The sequence below is a fragment of the Lytechinus variegatus genome, chromosome 6 (genome assembly GCF_018143015.1).
Source record: "Lytechinus variegatus isolate NC3 chromosome 6, Lvar_3.0, whole genome shotgun sequence".
NCBI classification, from domain to species: domain Eukaryota; kingdom Metazoa; phylum Echinodermata; class Echinoidea; order Temnopleuroida; family Toxopneustidae; genus Lytechinus; species Lytechinus variegatus.
In genome coordinates, this window is record NC_054745.1 from 33,422,845 (window position 1) to 33,444,692 (window position 21,848).

General features: G+C 35.4%; 1 long non-coding RNA gene and 1 other non-coding gene across 2 annotated transcripts; one reads left to right on the plus strand and one right to left on the minus strand.

Annotated features, from left to right (window-relative positions):
• Positions 1-3,316: 3,316 nt before the first annotated feature.
• On the minus strand, positions 3,317-5,442 carry LOC121417572. The gene is made up of 3 exons (XR_005970389.1): positions 5,418-5,442; positions 3,922-3,970; positions 3,317-3,380 (listed from the first exon to the last, which is right to left on the minus strand). It is a non-coding gene; the product is annotated as an uncharacterized LOC121417572 (long non-coding RNA).
• An 8,027-nt stretch (positions 5,443-13,469) lies between these two features.
• TRNAY-GUA lies at positions 13,470-13,558 on the plus strand. Its single transcript is given in 2 exon segments — positions 13,470-13,506; positions 13,523-13,558. It is a non-coding gene; the product is annotated as a tRNA-Tyr (tRNA).
• Positions 13,559-21,848: the final 8,290 nt, after the last annotated feature.

Below are 21,848 nucleotides of genomic sequence, written 5' to 3' on the forward strand. Positions count from 1 at the left end.
CCGAACATGCTTTTGCAGTCGCGTTGTTTATGATAGTTTTTTTTTCTAAAAATAAATTATTAACTAAATGAATAGAATGACAGACAAAATCAAAATAAACAGATACTTATAATGGAAAGACAAATTGAAGTTTGATGGATTGATACACTTAGAAGCTGCCGAAAGATAGATATAGAAGACTGATAAATAGATAGAGACAAGATAGACAGATAGATAGATAGATAGAAATAGAGAGAGAGAGAGAGAGGTGGATAGATAGATAGAAAGAGAGAGAAAGAAAGAGGGAGAGATGGATGGATAGATAGATAAATATAGAGAGGGGGAGAGACAGAGAGGTCGATATATAGAGGGAGAGGGGGAGAGAGAGAAAGAGAGAGAGAGAAGGATAGATAGATAGAGAGAGAGAGAGAGATGTTGTAGATAGAAATATGGACGGACAAAGAGAAAGAGAGAAAAAAGACAGACAGATGCTAGAGAAGGAGAGAGATAGAGAATTTGATAGACAGATAGATATATGTTAGATAGATACTAAGATAAAGAATGAGAGAGACAGAGAAGATAGACAAATTAACAGATAGATAGATAGATAGATAGATAGATACATAGATATATAGATAGAGAGAAATAGAGAAAGACAGACAGATGGATAGATAGAGATAGATAGATGAGAGATAGATAGATGTTAGATAAAGAGGGAGAGAGACAAAGAATATTAACAAGTTAACAGATAGATAAGTTAAAAAATAGAGAGAATAAGAAAAAGACAGACGGATGGATAGATAGATAGATAGATAGAGAGAGAGAGATATTAAATAGATAATTAAAGAATGAGAGAGACAGAGAAGATTATTAACAAATTAACAGATAGATAGATACTATAGTTCAAAAATAGATAAATAGAGAGAGAGAGAGAAATAGAGAAAGACAGACAGATGGATAGATAGATGGATAGAGAGATAGATAGAGAATTTGAGAGATAGATAGATGTCAGATAGATGAAGAATGAGAGAGAAGAGCGACAAATTAACAGATAGATACTGTAGTTATATAGGTATGTAGAGAGAGAGAGAAATAGAGAAAGACAGACAGATGGATGGATAGATAGAGAGAGATAGAGAATTTGAGATAGATAGATGTTAGATAAAGAATGAGAGAGACAGAGAAGATTATTAGATAGATAGATACTGCAGTTACATAGATAGATAGAATTTGAGAGATAGATATATAGACAGATAGAAAGACAGACATCAGCAAATCGGCAAGGCAAATGATCAAGGCAAACATTCGTATTGAACCTGGAAAGTATAAGCTCAGCTGCATTTGCAAGTACGGTATGTTCTGCGGATAACTTCGGTGCGGACTTTGGATCGCGCGCCCAGCTGATAATGTAAACAAACGTAGACGTAGACTCTTCACTAGTCGCTTTTTGGCTACTTTTCCGGAAAATGCCTTCGCCAGGGTGTAAAATGGAAACGCGCCTCCGGGGCATGCAATTGTTCGAAAAACAATGGGACAGGGAACTTCTATGGGAAATGTGTGGTTGTGCAAAAATGAGAACGAAACACGCCTTCGGATGTGCAATAATGCGAACGTAACGCATGAAGATTTTTTTTTTCCTCCTTAAGGATATTCATAGTATAACATGATCAAGAATGTTCCAGTACAGCTTTCTTGGACACTAATCTTTGAATAATCTTTGTTATCCCTGGAATATCCCAAGAGACAATACAGACTGCTAAACAATAGATTGCTACACAAGAGACTGCCTGCAGTGAAAAGGACAATAGGATTAGCTATGTTATTTACATGTTAATTTCACTGAGGTCATTCAAGAGTCTTCCAGAATGTGACTGCTCTAGAAGGAAGGAAAATGTTCTTTTTAAAGACAATACTAGAAACCTCGAAAATAGTTAAAATTTGTATATATAAGCTGCAGTTTCTTCAAGATCATATCAGAACTCAGAGTTTCACGCCAGACTTTATGTCAGCGCAGACTTTATTTCCACCTGGAATGTTTATCTGTTGTGGAATTATTTGCCCGCCATCAATAAAATGTTTGCAGTTATTTTGAGAGAGGAATTCTCAGTTCTCATCGAGATTATCAACCTGTTTTAATGAACGCTTTTCAACCCATGGACTGCTGAAATGGACTGTTAATCATCATCAACATCGTCTTCACGGACATTTCAACTCGTTACGGTGACTCTTGTTATTCATCGTGCTTCAACATCAGTTTCATCATCGCCATCATTGTGAACTTTAAATTACGGAATCTTCGCCAACCAACTTGGATTTTTATTTGGATATAGGATTTCACTTTGGATTGCACACCTGTCACTTTAAGAGATGTACATGTAAGATAAATATTATTTATATTTTGTTAGTATTGATCCACATGTATTTCTTGTAATAAAAAGAGAAATCAACTTTAAATTTTAGATTTTTTTTTCATTGTTATTTGTTGCAGTGTCATAAAATATTACAGAATGTCTTTTTTTTCTGTTTTCCAATTTATGCAAGTGGTTCTAAGGTATCTCAAACTTGTGTATTTCAGTGGGTTAATGGAAGTGCATATTGCTGTTTACATTAAAAATCGTTGGCATGGTTTGGTTTGCATGTGAAGCGCTGTTCTACTTACGAAAAGGCCAAGATAAATCCTTTCATTACTCACTTATTGAAATGATTTTGGCAATATTATTTTAGTTTAATCATATCACCAATAAATTATAAACCTAATATAATGATGGAAAACAGGACAAATAAAAAGTAATTAGTTCATGTAGCTCATTTTATGGACAAAAGTCCGTTCAAGGTCAAAAGGCTCTCTCTCTCTCTCTTCCTTGTTGCTGTAGCATGTCATCTTTACCTCTGTCATGTTTGCTTCTGCCATCTTTACCTCTGTCATTTTTGCTTCTGCCATCTTTACCTCTGTCATTTTCAACTCCGCCACTTTTACCCCTGGGCGCTTGACTCTATCGGTTTGATGTTAGAGCGCAATCACCAAAAAAAGAATTGCATAGGGCTATGGCAACAATGAACATCCTCAGCAAATGATGAGCTAAAAACATTAACACTCACCTTATCTCAAGTCGTTGCAATGATGTCAAACGTGTTGAAGATTCGACAAATTCAACAAAGTCATCTTTAGCTGCATCTTGGACATCGATACCTTGCAACCCAGGTAATGATGAGATCAAACCTTCGTAGCATTGCGACATCAATCTATTAGCGAATAGGCTTGTGACGGACGGTAGCTCAGGAGGTGATAGAGAGAAACTTAGCGATGAGTCTGAGATGGTGAGATTTTTCATTGAGGTGAAGGATCTCAAACAGGACCACATTCGTGCAGTCATCTCAGAAGACAGATGACATTTGGTTATCTGAAGTGAAAAACAAATAGAAAAGCTGGAAAGAATTACCGTGTCAAAAACATGAGTGACACATGAAGTAATTCTTGGTTCTGACTTTTCTTTACACCTTTCATGCATTTCGTGCAAAAAAACTAATTTTTGACCCATTGCTATTCTTCCTGTATTTTTAAAGATAATTGAGAAAGTCTTATATTGTCGTCCGTATAATTTTTTGTAAACAATTGATAGATTGATAAATAAAGAATTCGATTTTGTAAGCAATCTTCGACTGATTTACCTCTTTTATTGTCGTCCGTATAATTTTTTGTAAACAATTGATAGATTGATAAATAAAGAATTCGATTTTGTAAGCAATCTTCGACTGATTTACCTCTTTTCAATTCATCTCACTCAATTCAACAAGAAACGAAAAAAAGGTATACTATTGGATTTTTAATGGATTTATCAAAGGCATTTGACACCATCGACCATTACATTTTGCAACGAAACAAGATAGCAACAAGCAAGTTACAAAATTAATATAAAGCGACATAAATACACCTATGCTCACCTTAACACCTGAGCTGGTATCAAAGTCGAATTGCCATTCATCAAGAGTTCTGAATTGTAGGGGGAAATCATAACGGAAGTGATAATAAACGATGAAACAGTATTCAGATGTGGACTTCGGAAATTATTTTACGCTTTAAAGTTATTTCATTTCCATAATCATAGGTAACGAAAATATTAATGTGACGAACACTGAGTGAGTTGCTCTTTATGTACCATCATTGAAATCATGACCTAGTAAAAGGGACAGAGAGAGTAAGAAAAACAAATTATCTGTGTGTGTGGGGGGGGGGGGGGTTGGGCGGATGTATATAGTCGATTCAGTGATGATCATTTTCATCTCGAAAGCTAGCATTTTATGCGACAAACCGATCCCACCAGTGAAAAGAGCGCCTTAAAATTGCCCGGATTTGAAATTTTGTCAAAAACTCAAAATTTCAAGAGAAACCCTTTTGCCATATCAGGGCCGAGGGCCGCGCAGCACTAGCGTCCTTTGGCAAGTTTTTTATCTACATTTGCCACTCTCCACCCAGGTGTAGTAAATGGTTACCTGGTAAGGCGGATTTCATTGAATGCTCGTTACGCCCGATCAGGGTAGCCTTTCTAAAGCCAGGGTATTTATATGTAGCGCTAAGAAACATTTGTACTAAGCGCTATACAAATGTTGCCTATTATATTTTTTGGTTCCGCCAATGGGAGGGGGGTGCCCACCCCCCCCCCCTTTCTGGACCCGCCTTTGCGTGCAGTTCTTGTTTACATGCTACCTAGCTGGTAAATAATTCAGTTTTACATCCTACTTTAATTTATTTCAAATATTTAATTAAACAAAGTGTTTATCTTAATGAGAACAATAATTTTAATCGTACATTTATTTTTCTATGATAATAAGAATTATCTAAATTCTGTTGTGGGAATAATGATGTCGAAGTTCTAACAGAACGAGCGATCAAGTATGTATCCAACACGCCAAGTTTCCTTTCTCGTTGGTGCATATCGTCTGCTGCTACTCGTAAGTTTATTTGGATATAAACAATTATTTAGTTCGCACATATTATTTCACTTGTTTGTATATAAATACAGTGCAATCATTATCTTTTTTTTTATATTTCAACAAAAATTTGTTGAGTGAGTGAAGAAATTCTTTCGTGGACTTGATATTCTTTGTTTTTCTTTTGGGTGGTGCACCCTGCTGTTGCAGATGAATGTGAGTTGAGGAATGTGTAACCTTCTACGCTTTGTGATCTGATTACTGTTTACCTAAAACGTTTTATCGATTTCGGATACTACAATAGACCTTCCAATTATATTTAGTGTGATATCCGATTATAAATGACCGTTATAAGTGAAAGCGAGGGGGGTGGGGTTGGGGGCGCTTGACTCTATCGGTTTGATGTTAGCGCGTCTTCAGCTAATAACCAAAAAAAAAAGAATTTTTAAAGGGCTATTGCAACAATGAACATCCTCGGCAAATGATGAGCTAAAAACATTAACACTCACCTTATCTCAAGTCGTTGCAATGATGTCAAACGTGTTGAAGAATTGACAAATTCAACAAGATCATCTCTAGCTCCATCTTGGACATCAATATCTCGCAACCCAGGTAGTAATGAGATCAAACCTTCGAAACATTGTGACGTCACTTTATTGACTAATAGCTTTGTGACGGACGGTAGCTCAGGAGGTGATAGAGAAAAACTGAGAGATGAGTCTGAGATGGTGAGATCATTCATTGAGGTGAAGGATCGCAAACATGACCACATTCGAGTAGTCACCTCAGAAGACAGATGACATTTGGTAATCTGAAGGGAAAAACAAATATATAGAAAAGCTGGATAAAACTTACCGTGTCAAAAACATGATTGACACATGAAGTAATTCTTGGTTCTCACTTTTCTTTACACCTTTCATGCATTTCGTGCAAAAAAACTAATTTTTGACCCATTGCTATTCTTCCTGTATTTTTAAAGATAATTGAGAAAGTCTTATATTGTCGTCCGTATAATTTTTTGTAAACAATTGATAGATTGATAAATAAAGAATTCGATTTTGTAAGCAATCTTCGACTGATTTACCTCTTTTCAATTCATCTCACTCAATTCAACAAGAAACGAAAAAAAGGTATACTATTGGATTTTTAATGGATTTATCAAAGGCATTTGACACCATCGACCATTACATTTTGCAACGAAACAAGATAGCAACAAGCAAGTTACAAAATTAATATAAAGCGACATAAATACACCTATGCTCACCTTAACACCTGAGCTGGTATCAAAGTCGAATTGCCATTCATCAAGAGTTCTGAATTGTAGGGGGAAATCATAACGGAAGTGATAATAAACGATGAAACAGTATTCAGATGTGGACTTCGGAAATTATTTTACGCTTTAAAGTTATTTCATTTCCATAATCATAGGTAACGAAAATATTAATGTGACGAACACTGAGTGAGTTGCTCTTTATGTACCATCATTGAAATCATGACCTAGTAAAAGGGACAGAGAGAGTAAGAAAAACAAATTATCTGTGTGTGTGGGGGGGGGGGGGTTGGGCGGATGTATATAGTCGATTCAGTGATGATCATTTTCATCTCGAAAGCTAGCATTTTATGCGACAAACCGATCCCACCAGTGAAAAGAGCGCCTTAAAATTGCCCGGATTTGAAATTTTGTCAAAAACTCAAAATTTCAAGAGAAACCCTTTTGCCATATCAGGGCCGAGGGCCGCGCAGCACTAGCGTCCTTTGGCAAGTTTTTTTTTTATCTACATTTGCCACTCTCCACCCAGGTGTAGTAAATGGTTACCTGGTAAGAAGGATTTCATTGAATGCTCGTTACTCCCGATCAGGGTAGCCTTTCTAAAGCCAGGGTATTTATATGTGGCGCTAAGAAACATTTGTACTAAGCGCTATACAAATGTTGCCTATTACATTTTTTGGTTCCGCCAATGGGAGGGGGGTGCCCACCCCCCCCCCCCCCTTTGGACCCACTTTTGCGTGCAGCTCTTGTTTACATGCTACCTAGCTGGTAAATAATTCAGTTTTACATCCTACTTTAATTTATTTCAAATATTTAATTAAACAAAGTGTTTATCTTAATGAGAACAATAATTTTAATCGTACATTTATTTTTCTATGATAATAAGAATTATCTAAATTCTGTTGTGGGAATAATGATGTCGAAGTTCTAACAGAACGAGCGATCAAGTATATATCCAACACGCCAAGTTTCCTTTCTCGTTGGTGCATTACGTCTGCTGCTACTCGTAAGTTTATTTGGATATAAACAATTATTTAGTTCGCACATATTATTTCACTTGTTTGTATATAAATACAGTGCAATCATTATCTTTTTTTTTATATTTCAACAAAAATTTGTTGAGTGAGTGAAGAAATTCTTTCGTGGACTTGATATTCTTTGTTTTTCTTTTGGGTGGTGCACCCTGCTGTTGCAGATGAATGTGAGTTGAGGAATGTGTAACCTTCTACGCTTTGTGATCTGATTACTGTTTACCTAAAACGTTTTATCGATTTCGGATACTACAATAGACCTTCCAATTATATTTAGTGTGATATCCGATTATAAATGACCGTTATAAGTGAAAGCGAGGGGGGTGGGGTTGGGGGCGCTTGACTCTATCGGTTTGATGTTAGAGCGTCTTCAGCTAATAACCCAAAAAAAAGAATTTTTAAAGGGCTATTGCAACAATAAACATCCTCGGCAAATGATGAGCTAAAAACATTAACACTCACCTTATCTCAAGTCGTTGCAATGATGTCAAACGTGTTGAAGAATTGACAAATTCAACAAGATCATCTCTAGCTCCATCTTGGACATCAATATCTCGCAACCCAGGTAGTAATGAGATCAAACCTTCGTAACATTGTGACGTCACTTTATTGACTAATAGCTTTGTGACGGACGGTAGCTCAGGAGGTGATAGAGAAAAACTGAGAGATGAGTCTGAGATGGTGAGATCATTCATTGAGGTGAAGGATCGCAAACATGACCACATTCGAGTAGTCACCTCAGAAGACAGATGACATTTGGTAATCTGAAGGGAAAAACAAATATATAGAAAAGCTGGATAAAACTTACCGTGTCAAAAACATGATTGACACATGAAGTAATTCTTGGTTCGTACTTTTCTTTACACCTTTCATGCATTTCGTGCAAAAAAAACTAATTTTTGACCCATTGCTATTCTTCCTGTATTTTTAAAGATAATTGAGAAAGTCTTATATTGTCGTCTGTATAATTTTTTGCAAACAATTGATAGATTAATAAATAAAGAATTCGATTTTGTAAGCAATCTTCGACTGATTTAGCTCTTTTCAATTCATCTCACTCAATTCAACAAGAAACGAAATAAGGTATACTATTGGATTTTTAATGGATTTATCAAAGGCATTTGACACCATCGAGCATTACATTTTGCAACGAAACAAGATAGCAACAAGCAAGTTACAAAATTAATATAAAGCGACATAAATGCACCTATGCTCACCTTAACACCTGAGCTGGTATCAAATTCGAATTGCCATTTATCAAGAGTTCTGAATTGTAGGGGAAAAAATCATAACGGAAGTGATAATAAACGATGAAACAGTATTCAGATGTGGACTTCGGAAATTATTTTACGCTTTGAAGTTATTTCATTTCCATAATCATAGGTAACGGCAATATTAATGTGACGAACATTGTATGAGTTGCTCTTTATGTACTATCATTGAAATCATGACCTAGTAAAAGAGACAGAGAGAGCGAGAAAAAAAAGAATCTGTGTGTGTGTCGGGGGGGGGGGGGGGGGTTGGGCGGATGTATATACTCGATTCAGTGATGATCATTCTCATCTCCAGCGTAGTAAAAAGGTCAATATCTCGGTATATTATATTAATCCGTTGCTTGATAAATTAGGTTTTTGGTGATTATAACATATTTCATTACTATTTCTTTTCTTTTTTCTGATCTCTTCCCGTTTTTTTCTTTTTTCCATTTTTCTCCACCGCCGCTGATATGGTAAAAGGGTCTATCTTGAAAAACACTGTTCGGGGAAAAACGGAGAAAAATGGGTTTAAAGTTCAAACTTGTGAGCTTTTTTATTTGAGGGATAAATTGTGTGATACTTTGTATAGCAATAAAGTGTATAAAAAACTGATAATTTAATTTTTAAAACCCTGATTACATCTATTCATTTAAAAATTAATACCACATTTACGTAGTTAGACGGTTTTACCGTACGGGCATAGGCGGCGGAAGCGGGGGGGACGTGTCCCCCCTTAAATTTTAGGTGGGGGGACGGTCCCCCCCTAAATTTTTTTTGATAACCTTTTTTTTTTTTTTTTTTGCTTGTCAATTTTTTTCCTGCGTCCACGTGGCCCCCCCTGAAACGTGTGTTTTCCCCCCCTAAAATTAGGTTGATGACCTTTTTTTTTTTTTTTTTGCTTGTCAAAAAATTTTGGGACGCTTGTCCCATTTTTTACATGTGTCCATCCCAAAACTTCAGGTGGACACCCCCTAAATTTAGTGGCTTCCGCCGCCAATGCGTACGGGGCTATTGACATGCATAAGGGAGTTAATACGGCAAAATGGTCTATCTTATTTTTACCATACTAATGAAATGGATGATGTGGTAAAAGGGTCTATCTCTAATTATGGTCTTAGCGAGTTAATATGGCAAAAAGGTCTATCTCAAGGATAGACCGTATTTATCAAATGCTAGATGACTCGGTAAAAATAAAATGTGGAAATGCATGGTATTTTACCACATGAACCTCCACAAGCTGGATAATCCAGCAAAACAGTTAGTTCTTCTAATCTGTCGCCGTCCTTGGTTTATGAAAGTTCATAACATTTCTTGGGGTACTGGGAAAAAGGATTTGCTATATTGCTTTTATATTGATATTAGACACCAGCTGGTCAGTTCTATACGGCAGGCTAAGGCCTAGTCCCTACCGCAGCTGGCGCGCGAAGTGTACGTCAGCCGTCGATACATTAGATCTAAATGATCTAGCACCTGCCTTGGTCTCGGAATTAGGATGAATTGATTAGTGTCATTGTATTCTGCCTTCTTTCTTCCTTACCTGTGAGGTTTTTTTTTTCTAACGACAACCCCAGGAATATCCTCCTGTGGAGCCGTGATATGTGCAAACGCCGGGATATGTGCAAACAACGGTATATGTGCAAAATTTCGCCGGGATTTGTGCAAACAACGGAATTTGTGCAAACGCCTCGCCGGGAAATGTGCAAATCTGTCAAAATTTATCAACGGCATCTGTGCAAACGTGACGACGGGATATGTGCAAATCACTGTTTTTATCCATATTAAGGATATTTCTCATGAAATGTTTCATAACATTACTGTTAAAATGAGAAACATGCCTGCATAAGGGAGAAGCTACAGCTAGTGTCATCGGCAATGAAACGCTTTTCAGAGAGGCAGGGGGGGGCACCAGGCTTAGTGGACATTTGCTCCGGCGACAATTGCTCCGATGGAAAATCTAAACATTAGCGAAACATAAAAGCTAACCTCCAAAACTAAATACACCCTAATCTTTATCATGACAATATTCTGAACCAAAAACTCTATCACAATCCTAACACTAATCCTATGCCTTCTAAGATATTAATTGTCGCAGGAGTATATGTCGTGTCACCTTAAAGGGACATATACTGTTTCGAACACTGCATGGGGCAATTAATTAAAGGGGGTGGGAGAGGCAAGCATGATTTCCACTGATACACACATTGAACTTGATCTGTTGATTTAATTTCTAGATTTCATCGAATTTCTTTAAAATTTAATTATAAACCCAAAATGTCTTGATTACTATGGCATTTGATATTAATTTTTATGAATCTATGAACATTCAAACAAGGCATTGTTTCCTATCTCTTTTAACACACCCAAAGTGATGTACCGACGCCACCTTGTGATATTTAATATGATATTTATTAATATTAATATTGATATTTGAATAATAAAAATCCTTTTAAAATGTTCCTCTCGCCCCTTTAACCCTATCTAGGCTGGGCGGGGGGGGGGCTCAGAGGTCCCCCTCCCCCTCAACGAGTCGCACGATATTTTCGTCGCGCAATTTTTTTTGACCGCGCTGCTCGCGGACTTTCAAGTCTTGCGCAACTTTGGAGACCAATTTTGCGTCACCCGGGTACGCGGTTCCGAAGTTACGCAATGTTATGTCAGTGCATGTCAGACCAAAAATTGCTCAAAAACGTGATTTCGTGTACAAAGTCAATCATGTAAATTGTGTTTTCAACCAAAAATCATAAATGTATAATTATTTTTAGTTTTGATGGCCTAAATGTATGTATCTTATGCTGTTTATGATCTTCGAAGAGTCCCAACGAATTTTATTGAAAAAACATAGAAAAATCATGTAAAAGGTGCCAAAAAACAAAGAAATACATGAGAAATTGCAAGGAACAATATAATACATAAGAAATTGATATGATATCACATTTTTTTATTTACACTTGATAAGAACATCACAAAAGGTTTCTATGCCAAAAATTAGAATATTTGGAGCTTTATTTATGGAGTTAGAGGAAAAAGTATGATTTTGCATACTAATTACGCATAAATTAGCATAATTACGTAATAACGATTTGCATGAAATAAATTACTATACAATTTTGTAGATTATATCCCAGACAAAATGTGTGCCAATTTTCGGTGCGATCGCGCGGTCGACGGCCGAGATCTCAAGGGGTGCGGACCTGGGAGCCCCCCCCCCCGGCCAAATGAACTCCAAAAATACCCCGGCCTAGATAGGGTTAAGTTTCCCCTTTGCAGAGTGAAATTCTTCTTCTGTAGTGTGTTTATTTCACCTTTGATCAAGTGCCCCATATGAATATTCTGATAAATGCCCCTACTCTTCTGGTTTGTTCAAATGTCCAATTTGCTAATATAAGGTATATGTATTTGCAATTAGCGTCCTTTCTTTTATGCAGGGGCATCTGAGCCGAGGGGGGGGGGGCACTTGCCCCTTAAGAAATGGACCTCGTTCCATGGACCTCAAAAGTTTTCAAGATCAAGAAAAAGAAAAGAAGAAAGGGAAAGAAAAGTGGTGAAATATGATAGTGTTCTCTATGTCAAAATCTATCACAAATGTTTTTTTTTCATTAAAAGTTTCAAAATTTTGCTCGCTCGCTCGCAGCTTTAAAGAAATTTTGCCCCATACGCCATGTTTGCCCCCCTCAATCATTTTTCTCATTACCCTACTAGGGTACATATGCTTTTTTGTTTTTAACAAAGTTTTTTGTTTCAAGTGCCCTTTTCAAAAGAGGAAGTGCCCTTTTTCGCTGTGCCCTCCCCTCCCCCTATCAATTTTGCTCTGCCGACCCATGCTGGTAGTCTCCTTTTCCAGACCCAATGCGACCTTATCCTACAAGATGAAGGTTATTAGTCTACTTTTTAATACTCAGTCTTGGCCATATATTCTTCCAAACAACAGGATTAACGCTATACCTGGACTAGCTAAGCGTAGTCTTTACTCAAAACCCGGTGGTTAAAAAGAGAAATAAACTTTAAAACTTAGACCTCACCATCTTCTAAACCATTGCCATGTAATCAAGCATATGGATATAGAGTTATTATTTTCTCCAGACCCAGTCATTTGAAAAAAAAATCAAGAATCTTCGAAACTTAAATCCCGTCATCTTCAATACTAAGACCCTGTAATGTAGCACATGGGTATACAGCGTAATTATACAGTGGGTGTACAGTGTACAGTGTAGTTTTTTAATAAATGGGTATGGAGCAAAGGCTATGCTATAGGTACCCGTGCTTTGTTATAGACTATTAGTTTGGAAGATGATGGGGTCTTAGTATTTAAGTTTTTTTAATCACCAGGTTTGGAGTAAAGACTACACTCTATATCAATTTTTTCCCACAGAGATGAGACGATGGGGTCGTCAAATTGAAGATCTCCTATTTTTTTTTATAACAGCGTCTGGGGTAAAGACTGTGCTCTTTATCCATGCTTTCTTACAGGGTCTTATTTTTTAAGATTATAACATATTTTTTTTAAACGGGTCTGGAGTAAAGACTACGATATGTACCCTTGCCACAACTGGGCGTTGTGGCGTGCGCCTGTAATCCAAGCTGTGGGGAAGTTACAAATTGATGCAGAGGTTCGAGGTTCGAGCCCTGGTCACGTCTTTCGGATGGTGACGTTAAAGGTCGGTCCACACGTAAATAATGATATCTGATTAATACACGTCTTACAAAACTAATACACACACACACACACACACTTTAAAACGGAGTCTTAGTCTTGGGTCTACATTCTGTAGGTTTTTTATCAAAGGTCTGGAGAAAAGACAACGCTTTATATCCATCTTTTTTTCACAGGAATGAGACTGTGGGGTCTTGAAAATTTGTTTGAATAAACGGGTCTGGAGAATTGAGAATACGTTATATACACGTTCTTTATAACAGAGTCTTAGTAGTGGAAGATGGCGGGGTTTAAATAGTTTTGAATTTGTTTAATCACCCGGTTCTGGAGTAAAGACTACACAAACCCAGTAACCACCGATAGCTCAGTTGGTAGAGCGGAGGACTGTAGATGATTGACAACTGTTAACCTTATGTCGCTGGTTCGAATCCGGCTCGGTGGATGTGGGTTTTTTTTGCGCAAATATTCACTACTGAATGACCCCCGCCGTATAAGCTAAAACAACAACAACAACAAATTATTCCATAGGAATTAGACGGTGAGGTATTAAATTTGATTTTTTTTTGTTATTGATACAACAAGGTCTAGGGTAAAGACTACATTCTATATTCATTTCTACAAGGTCTTAATTTGGTAGACGGTGAGGTGTTGCAGTTTTTTTGTTTAATAATTTTTGAATGGCTGTGCTCCTTATGTATGCTTTAGTTCAGGATCTTAGTTCAGAAGGATCTTCAAATTATTAAATGACCGGGTCTGGAAGATTAAAAGACTACACTCTACATCCATGTTGTTCCAAACGATAGTGGGTCTTCAATTTAAGGTTGGTCCCTCTGTTACACCCACAAATGTAATAATCGCCACAAATGTAATAACGCCCACAAATGTAATAACACTTTACCCACAAATGTAATAACGCCCACAAATGTAATAACACTTTACCCACAAATGTAATAATTTCACCCACAAATGTAATAATGCACTTTACCCACAAATGTAATAATTTTTGATCGCCCACAAATGTAATAATGACTTTACCCACAAATGTAATAAATTTGAAGGGATTTTTGGCAAATCCGTTCTGAACTAAAATCGTATAGTAATGCGTTCATTTAGCACAAAAGTGCAAAGTCTCTTTTCCTGACCCGGTCAATTAACAAATTATAATATAAATCCAAAGTCTTTATTCCAGACCCGGTTGTTTCAAAAATAATAATATGAGCCCAAAGTCTTTATTCCAGACCCGGTTGTTTTCAAAAATTATAATATAAATCCAAAGTCTTTATTCCAGACCCGATTGTTTCGAAAATAATAATATGAGCCCAAAGTCTTTATTCCAGACCCGGTTGTTTAAAAAATATTAATATGAGCCCAAAGTCTTTATTCCAGACCCGGTTGTTTAAAAAATTATAATATAAATCCAAAGTTTTTTTCCAGACCCTGTTGTTTCAAAAATTATAATATAAATCCAAAGTCTTTATTCCAGACCCGGTTGTTTAGAAATAATAATATAAGTCCAAAGTCTTTATTCCAGACCCGGTTGTTTAAAAAATAATCATATGATCCAAAAGTCTTTATTCCAGACCCGATTGTTTCAAAAATGATAATATAAGTCCAAAGTCTTTTCTCCAGACCCGGTTGTTTCAAAAATTATAATATAAATCCAAAGTCTTTATTCCAGACCCGGTTGTTTTGAAAATAATAATATGAGCCCAAAGTCTTTATTCCAGACCCGGTTGTTTCAAAAATATTAATATGAGCCCAAAGTCTTTATTCCAGTCCCGGTTGTTTAAAAAATTATAATATAAATCCAAAGTCTTTTTCCAGACCCTGTTGTTTCAAAAATTATGATATAAATCCAAAGTCTTTATTCCAGACCCGGTTGTTTAGAAAATAATAATATAAATCCAAAGTCTTTATTCCAGACCCGGTTGTTTCAAAAATTATAATATAAATCCAAAGTCTTTTTCCAGACCCTGTTGTTTCAAAAATTATAATATAAATCCAAAGTCTTTATTCCAGACCCGGTTGTTTAGAAAATAATAATATAAGTCCAAAGTCTTTATTCCAGACCCGGTTGTTTGAAAAATAATCATATGATCCAAAAGTCTTTATTCCAGACCCGATTGTTTCAAAAATGATAATATAAGTCCAAAGTCTTTTCTCCAGATCCGGTTGTTTCAAAAATTATAATATAAATCCAAAGTCTTTTTCCAGACCCTGTTGTTTCAAAAATTATAATATAAATCAAAAGTCTTTATTCCAGACCCGGTTGTTTAAAAAATAATAATATAAGTCCAAAGTCTTAATTCCAGACCCGGTTGTTTAAAAAATAATCATATGAGCCAAAAGTCTTTATTCCAGACCCGATTGTTTCAAAAATGATAATATAAGTCCAAAGTCTTTATTCCAGACCCGGTTGTTTAAACAATAATAATGCAAGTCCAAAGTCTTTTTCCAGACCCAGTTGTTTCAAATATCATGATATGAATCCAAAATCTCTTTTCCAGACCTGGGTGTTTTAAAAAAATCATGATATAAATCCAGTCTTTTATAAAGACCCGGTCATTTCAAAAAATATAATCTTAGTCCCAAATGAGATACATTAATGATATTCCAGTGGAATAAAAATGAGAATCGAGCTTAGTCTTTTCTCCAGACGCTAATGGTAAATTGAAAATGAAGCATAGTCTTTGCTCCAGACCCGGTAACTAAAAGCTGAAACTTTATAGTAATGTGTTTATATAGCACAAAAATGCGAAATCTTTTTTTCCAGACCCGGTTAATTAAAAAATCATAATATAAGTCCAAAGTCTTTTTTCCAGACCCATTTATTTCAAAAATTATAATAATTATAAAAAAAAACAACGATCCTATTTATGTTGAATAACATGAAAATGTAGCGTAGTCTTTCTGTCAGACCCAGTTATAAAAGTCATTAAAAACACAACAACGAAACAAAGACCCTGCAACCATTAAAAGACCTCTTCAGAAAAAATGTTGATTTGAATCAATCGAGAAAAATCAGACAAGCACAATGCTGAAAATTTCATCAAAATCGGATGTAAAATAAGAAAGTTATGACATTTCAAAGTTTTGTTTATTTTTAACAAAATAGTTATATGAACGAGCCAGCTACATCCAATGAGAGAGTCGATGATGTCACTCACTCACTATTTCTTTTGGTTTTCATTGTTTGAATTATACATTATTTCAATTTTTACGAATTTGACGATTAGGACCTCCTTGCCTAAAGCACAAAATTTTAAAATAATAAATTTCCACGTGTTGCAGGGAGGAATGAAACTTCATTTCACATGACAATGACGAGAAAATAAAAATATTTCATATTTCATTTAAGAAAATACAAAAGAAATAGTGAGTGAGTGATGTCATCAGTTCCTCATTTGCATACCGACCGAGATGTGCATATAACTGTTTTGTGAAATGAAGCGAAACATTAAAATGCCATAACTTTTATTTTTAATTTTACATCCGATTTTGATGAAATTTTCAGTGTTATGCTTGTTGAATTTTTCTCTTTTTATTCAAATCAAGTTTTTGTTGGGGTGGACTTGTCCTTTAAAAAAAATAATTTCTTGTATATTCCTTCCTTTTTTCTATGAAAAAACCTAAATAACAAAACATTAAAATACATATGAAAAAAATGAGAAATAAGATATCAGTAAACAATAGGGGGATTACTTCCCGAAAACGATAAAGTTGTTTATTGACGATCTATGATATATTATATAAAAGAAAAACATTCTAACAAGAGGGGATAACCATTCCATTCCATGTTTTTATTTGGCAATAAGTCATGATTGACCATTTTTGCCACCCACTGTATGAGAAGTAGGGTAACAATTTTATTTAGTATTATTTTTATTACTTCTTTTTGTCTCACCTGCATAGCAGAGTGAGACTATAGGCGCTGCTTTTCCGACGGCGGCGGCGGCGTCAACATCAAATCTTAACCTAAGGTTAAGTTTTTGAAATGACATCATAACTTAGAAAGTATAAGAACCTAGTTCATGAAACTTGGCCATAAGGTTAATCAAGTATTACTTAACATCCTATCAGAGTTTCATGTCACATGACCAAAGTCAAAGGTCATTTAGGGTCAATGAACTTAGACCATGTTGGGGGAATCAACATCAAAATCTTAACCTGAGGTTAAGATTTTGAAATATCATCATAACTTAGAAAATATATAGACCTAGTTCATTAAACTTGGACATAAGGTTAATCAAGTATCACCAAACATCCTGCATGAGTTTTACATCACATGACCAAGGTCAAAGGTCATTTAGGGTCAATGAACTTTGGCCGATTTGGGGGTATCTGATGAATTACAATCAAACTGAAAAAGGTTTTGAATCTGATTCATGAAACTTGGACATAATAGTAATCAAGTATCACTGAACATCCTGGGCAAGTTTCAGGTTACATGGTCAAGGTCAAAGGTCATTTAGGGTCAATGAACTTTGGCCGAATTGTTTTTTTTTTGTGTGTGAATTACCATCATAACTTTGAAAGTATGTTGGTCTAGTTCATAAAACTTGGACATAAGAGTAATCAAGTATCACTGAACATCCTGTGTGCATTTTAGGTCACATGACCAAGGTCAAAGGTCAATGAACTTTGGCCATAATGGGGGTATCTGTTGAATTACCATCATAACTTTGCAAGTTTATTGATCTGACTTTTGAAACTTGGACATAAGAGTAATAAAGTATCACTGAATATCCTGTGCAAGTTTCAGGTCACATGATCAAGGTCAAAGGTCATGTGAGGTCAATGAATTTTTGCCACATTGGGGGTATTTGTTGAATTACCATCCTATCTCTGTAAGTGTATTGGTCTAGTTCATAAAACGTGGAAATAAGAGTAACCAAGTATCACTTAACATCTTGTGCGAGTTATAGTAGTTTTCAAAGTCAGCACTGCTGCTATTTTTGAATCACGTGATGCAGGTGAGACGGTCAGAGGCATTGTTTATTATTATTATTTCTTGTATATTCATTCCTTTTTTATGAAAAAAAACACAAAACCTTTAAATACATGTAAAACAAAAAACTGAGGAATAAGATATCAGCACACAATATGGGGATTACTTCCCGTAAACGATAAGGTTGTTGATCGACGATCTATGAGATATTATATAAAAGAAAATCATTCTTGCAAGAGGGGATAAAGTTTTAACAAGTTCTTCGGTATTTTAAATTTTCAGTGTACCAAGCACCATTTGCAATATATTCAGCATTTCTTTTTATTAGTTACAATTCCAATAATCTCAGTGGCCTAAGATATATTTTCTGCGGTTATATTGACCCGTTAAGTAAGTAAAGAGAGAGAGAGAGAGAGAGGATTTATGTGATCAAGAAGTGATAAGATAGGAAAAAAAACTGATTTGAAATGACTGAAAGAGAGACAGGCAAAGAAAGAAGGGCCCCTCCCACACCCGTACCAGAGTTACGGAGTTAGGCTGTCCCGTCGGTGGATTCAGGTCCATCAACATCTTGAGGTTTAATCTTTCCAGGGGGCAAACGTGTGTGTGTGTGTTTGAGTTTTGTCAGACGTGTCTAAATCAGATATGATTATTTACGTCTGGGACCGACCTTTAACGTCACCATCCGAAAGACGTGACCAGGGCTCGAACCTCGAACCTCTGCATCAATTTGTAACTTCCCCACATAGCTTGGATTACAGGCGCACGCCACAACGACCAGTGTGTGTGTGTGTGTGTGTGTACTTGAGTTTTGTCAGACGTACGTGTATCAATCAGATATTATTATTTACGTCTGGGACCGACCTTTAACGTCACCATCCGAAAGACATGACCAGGGCTCGAACCTCGACCCTCTGCATCAATTTGTAACTTCCCCACAGCTTGGATTACAGGCGCACGCCACAACGCCCAGTCTTTAAATATGGTGTAGTCTTTGCTCTAGACCCATGCAGTTATTTCAAAATAGGAAATTATTAGAAACGATAAAAACAGACAAACAATATTAACTAAGACACCACAATATCATTGATGTAGAATAACGTTGTTGTTGTTGTTATTTTGGGTTTTTAAGGCGCGTACCATTCAGATCTGAATATTTACGCCTTTTATTAATTTGACGTTTTTGTGGTATTCAATTCAATTCAATTCAATTTTATTTATTTCACTTCCATCAAACAAAAACAAGTTGTATACCAACTTACGGTATGCCTTATCACAGGGTTTTATAGTTTGGGAGATGCTGGTGTCTAAGTTTTTAGATTAATCTTTTGCTTAATTTGTATTTTAAGAGAACTGGATGTGGGGTAAAAACAACTCTCTAAACCCAAGCATTTAACTGGGTTTAATTTTAAAGATTGGTCTTAGCTTTGATTTTTTTTCAATATTTGTTTATCTTATAAATAGCTGGGTCTAGACGAAGGCCTAAGCATAATAATAATGTTATTCAACAGGAATAAGAATATGACAAAGCCTTATGTTTTTAAGATTGTTTGAATTAATTTCTAAATGACTGGGTCTGGAATAGAGACAACGCTCTAAACATGTGCTTTTGTACTTGGTCTTAATTTGGAGGATTGTTGGTTCTTAGATTCGTTGTTGGGGGTTGGGTTTTATTGTTTTTTTATTCTTGATATAATTGTGTCTGGAGGAAAGTCTACAATCGATCTCCATGTTATTCCACAGTAGTTAGATTATTGGGTATTTGTTTTAGATAATTTTATTTTTAAATAATAACCAAGTCTGGAAAATGGACGTTTTCTTTGCAAATGCATAATTACAATGTTTTGTAAGGGTCTTAGTATTATTATACAAAAGAATCTGGGTGTGGGGTACAGACATATTTTTTACTGGGTGTAACTTTTGAAAACTGGTTTTAGATTTGATTTTCTTTTTTAATTCATTTCTTAGATAACCTGGTCTGGAGGAAAGAGTACGTTTTACAACTCATGTTATTCCAAGAGAATATGATAGGGTCTTATGTTAGATTTTTTTTCGTAATTTTTGTAATAATTAGGTCTGGAATAAAGACAACATTCTAAACCTCTTTTTAAAAACATGTTCTTAGGTTCAAGGATTGCTTGGTATTAGATTTGGAGTTATTTATATTTTTACTCTTAGCCTTATTTTGAAAAACAAATGACTGGGTCTGGCTGAAAGACTCCGCTATATGTCCATGTTATCCAGCATTAATAAGATTATGGGGTCTTTATACGGTTTTTGTTGTTGTTGTATTGTTATTTACAATTTTTGAATAACAGGGTTTGGAGAAAAGGCTAAGCTCGATTTTCTTTTTTTCCACTGGAATATCATTATGGTATCTTAGTTTGGACTTATATTATAATTTTTGAAATAACTGGGTCTGGAAAAAAGACTATGCTTGATTCTCAATTTATTCATAGCGCGTATATTCACAATACGTTCAGTATAATTTAAAACAACAAAGACTTTGATTCCACCAGTTTTAATTAACTGGATCTGGAGAGAAGACTAGGCTCGATTCTCATTTTTATTCCAACGGAACATCATTATCGTATCTTAGTTTGGACTTATATCATAATATTTGAAACAATCGGGTCTGGAATAAAGACTTTGGACTTATATTATCATCTTTTGAACAACCGGGTCTGGAATAAAGACTTAGGATTTATATTATAATTTTTGAAACAACAGGGTCTGGAAAAAGACTTTGGATTTATATTATAATTTTTGAAACAACCGGGTCTGGTGAAAAGACTTTGGACTTATATTATCATTTTTGAAACAATCGGGTCTGGAATAAAGACTTTAGGCTCATATGATTATTTTTAAACAACCGGGTCTGGAATGAAGACTTTGTACTTATATTATAATTTTTGAAACAACAGGGTCTGGAAAAAGACTGGATTTATATTATAATTTTTGAAACAACCGGGTCTGGTGAAAAGACTTTGGATTTATATTATAATTTTTGAAACAACAGGGTCTGGAAAAAGACTTGGATTTATATTATAATTTTTGAAACAACCGGGTCTGGTGAAAGACTTTAGACTTATATTATCATTTTTGAAACAATCGGGTCTGGAATAAAGACTTTAGGCTCATATGATTATTTTTTAAACAACCGGGTCTGGAATAAAAACTTTGGATTTATATTATAATTTTTGAAACAACCGGGTCTGGAGAAAAGGCTTTGGACTTATATTATCATTTTTAAACAATCGGGTCTGGAATAAAGACTTTGGACTTATATTATCATTTTTGAAACAATCGGGTCTGGAATAAAGACTTTAGGCTCATATGATTATTTCTTAAACAACCGGGTCTGGAATAAAGACTTTGTACTTATATTATAATTTTTGAAACAACCGGGTCTGGAATAAAGACTTTGGGCTCATATGATTATTTCTTAAACAACCGGGTCTGGAATAAAGACTTTGGATTTATAGTATAATTTAACCGGGTCAGGAAAAGAGACTTTGCACGTTTGTGCTATATGAACGCATTACTATACGATTTTAGTTCAGAACGGATTTGCCAAAATTCCCTTCAAATTTATTACATTTGTGGGTAAAGTCATTATTACATTTGTGGGCGATCAAAAATTATTACATTTGTGGGTAAAGTGCATTATTACATTTGTGGGTGAAATTATTACATTTGTGGGTAAAGTGTTATTACATTTGTGGGCGTTATTACATTTGTGGGCGTTATTACATTTGTGGGTGCAACACCCCCCCCCCCCCGA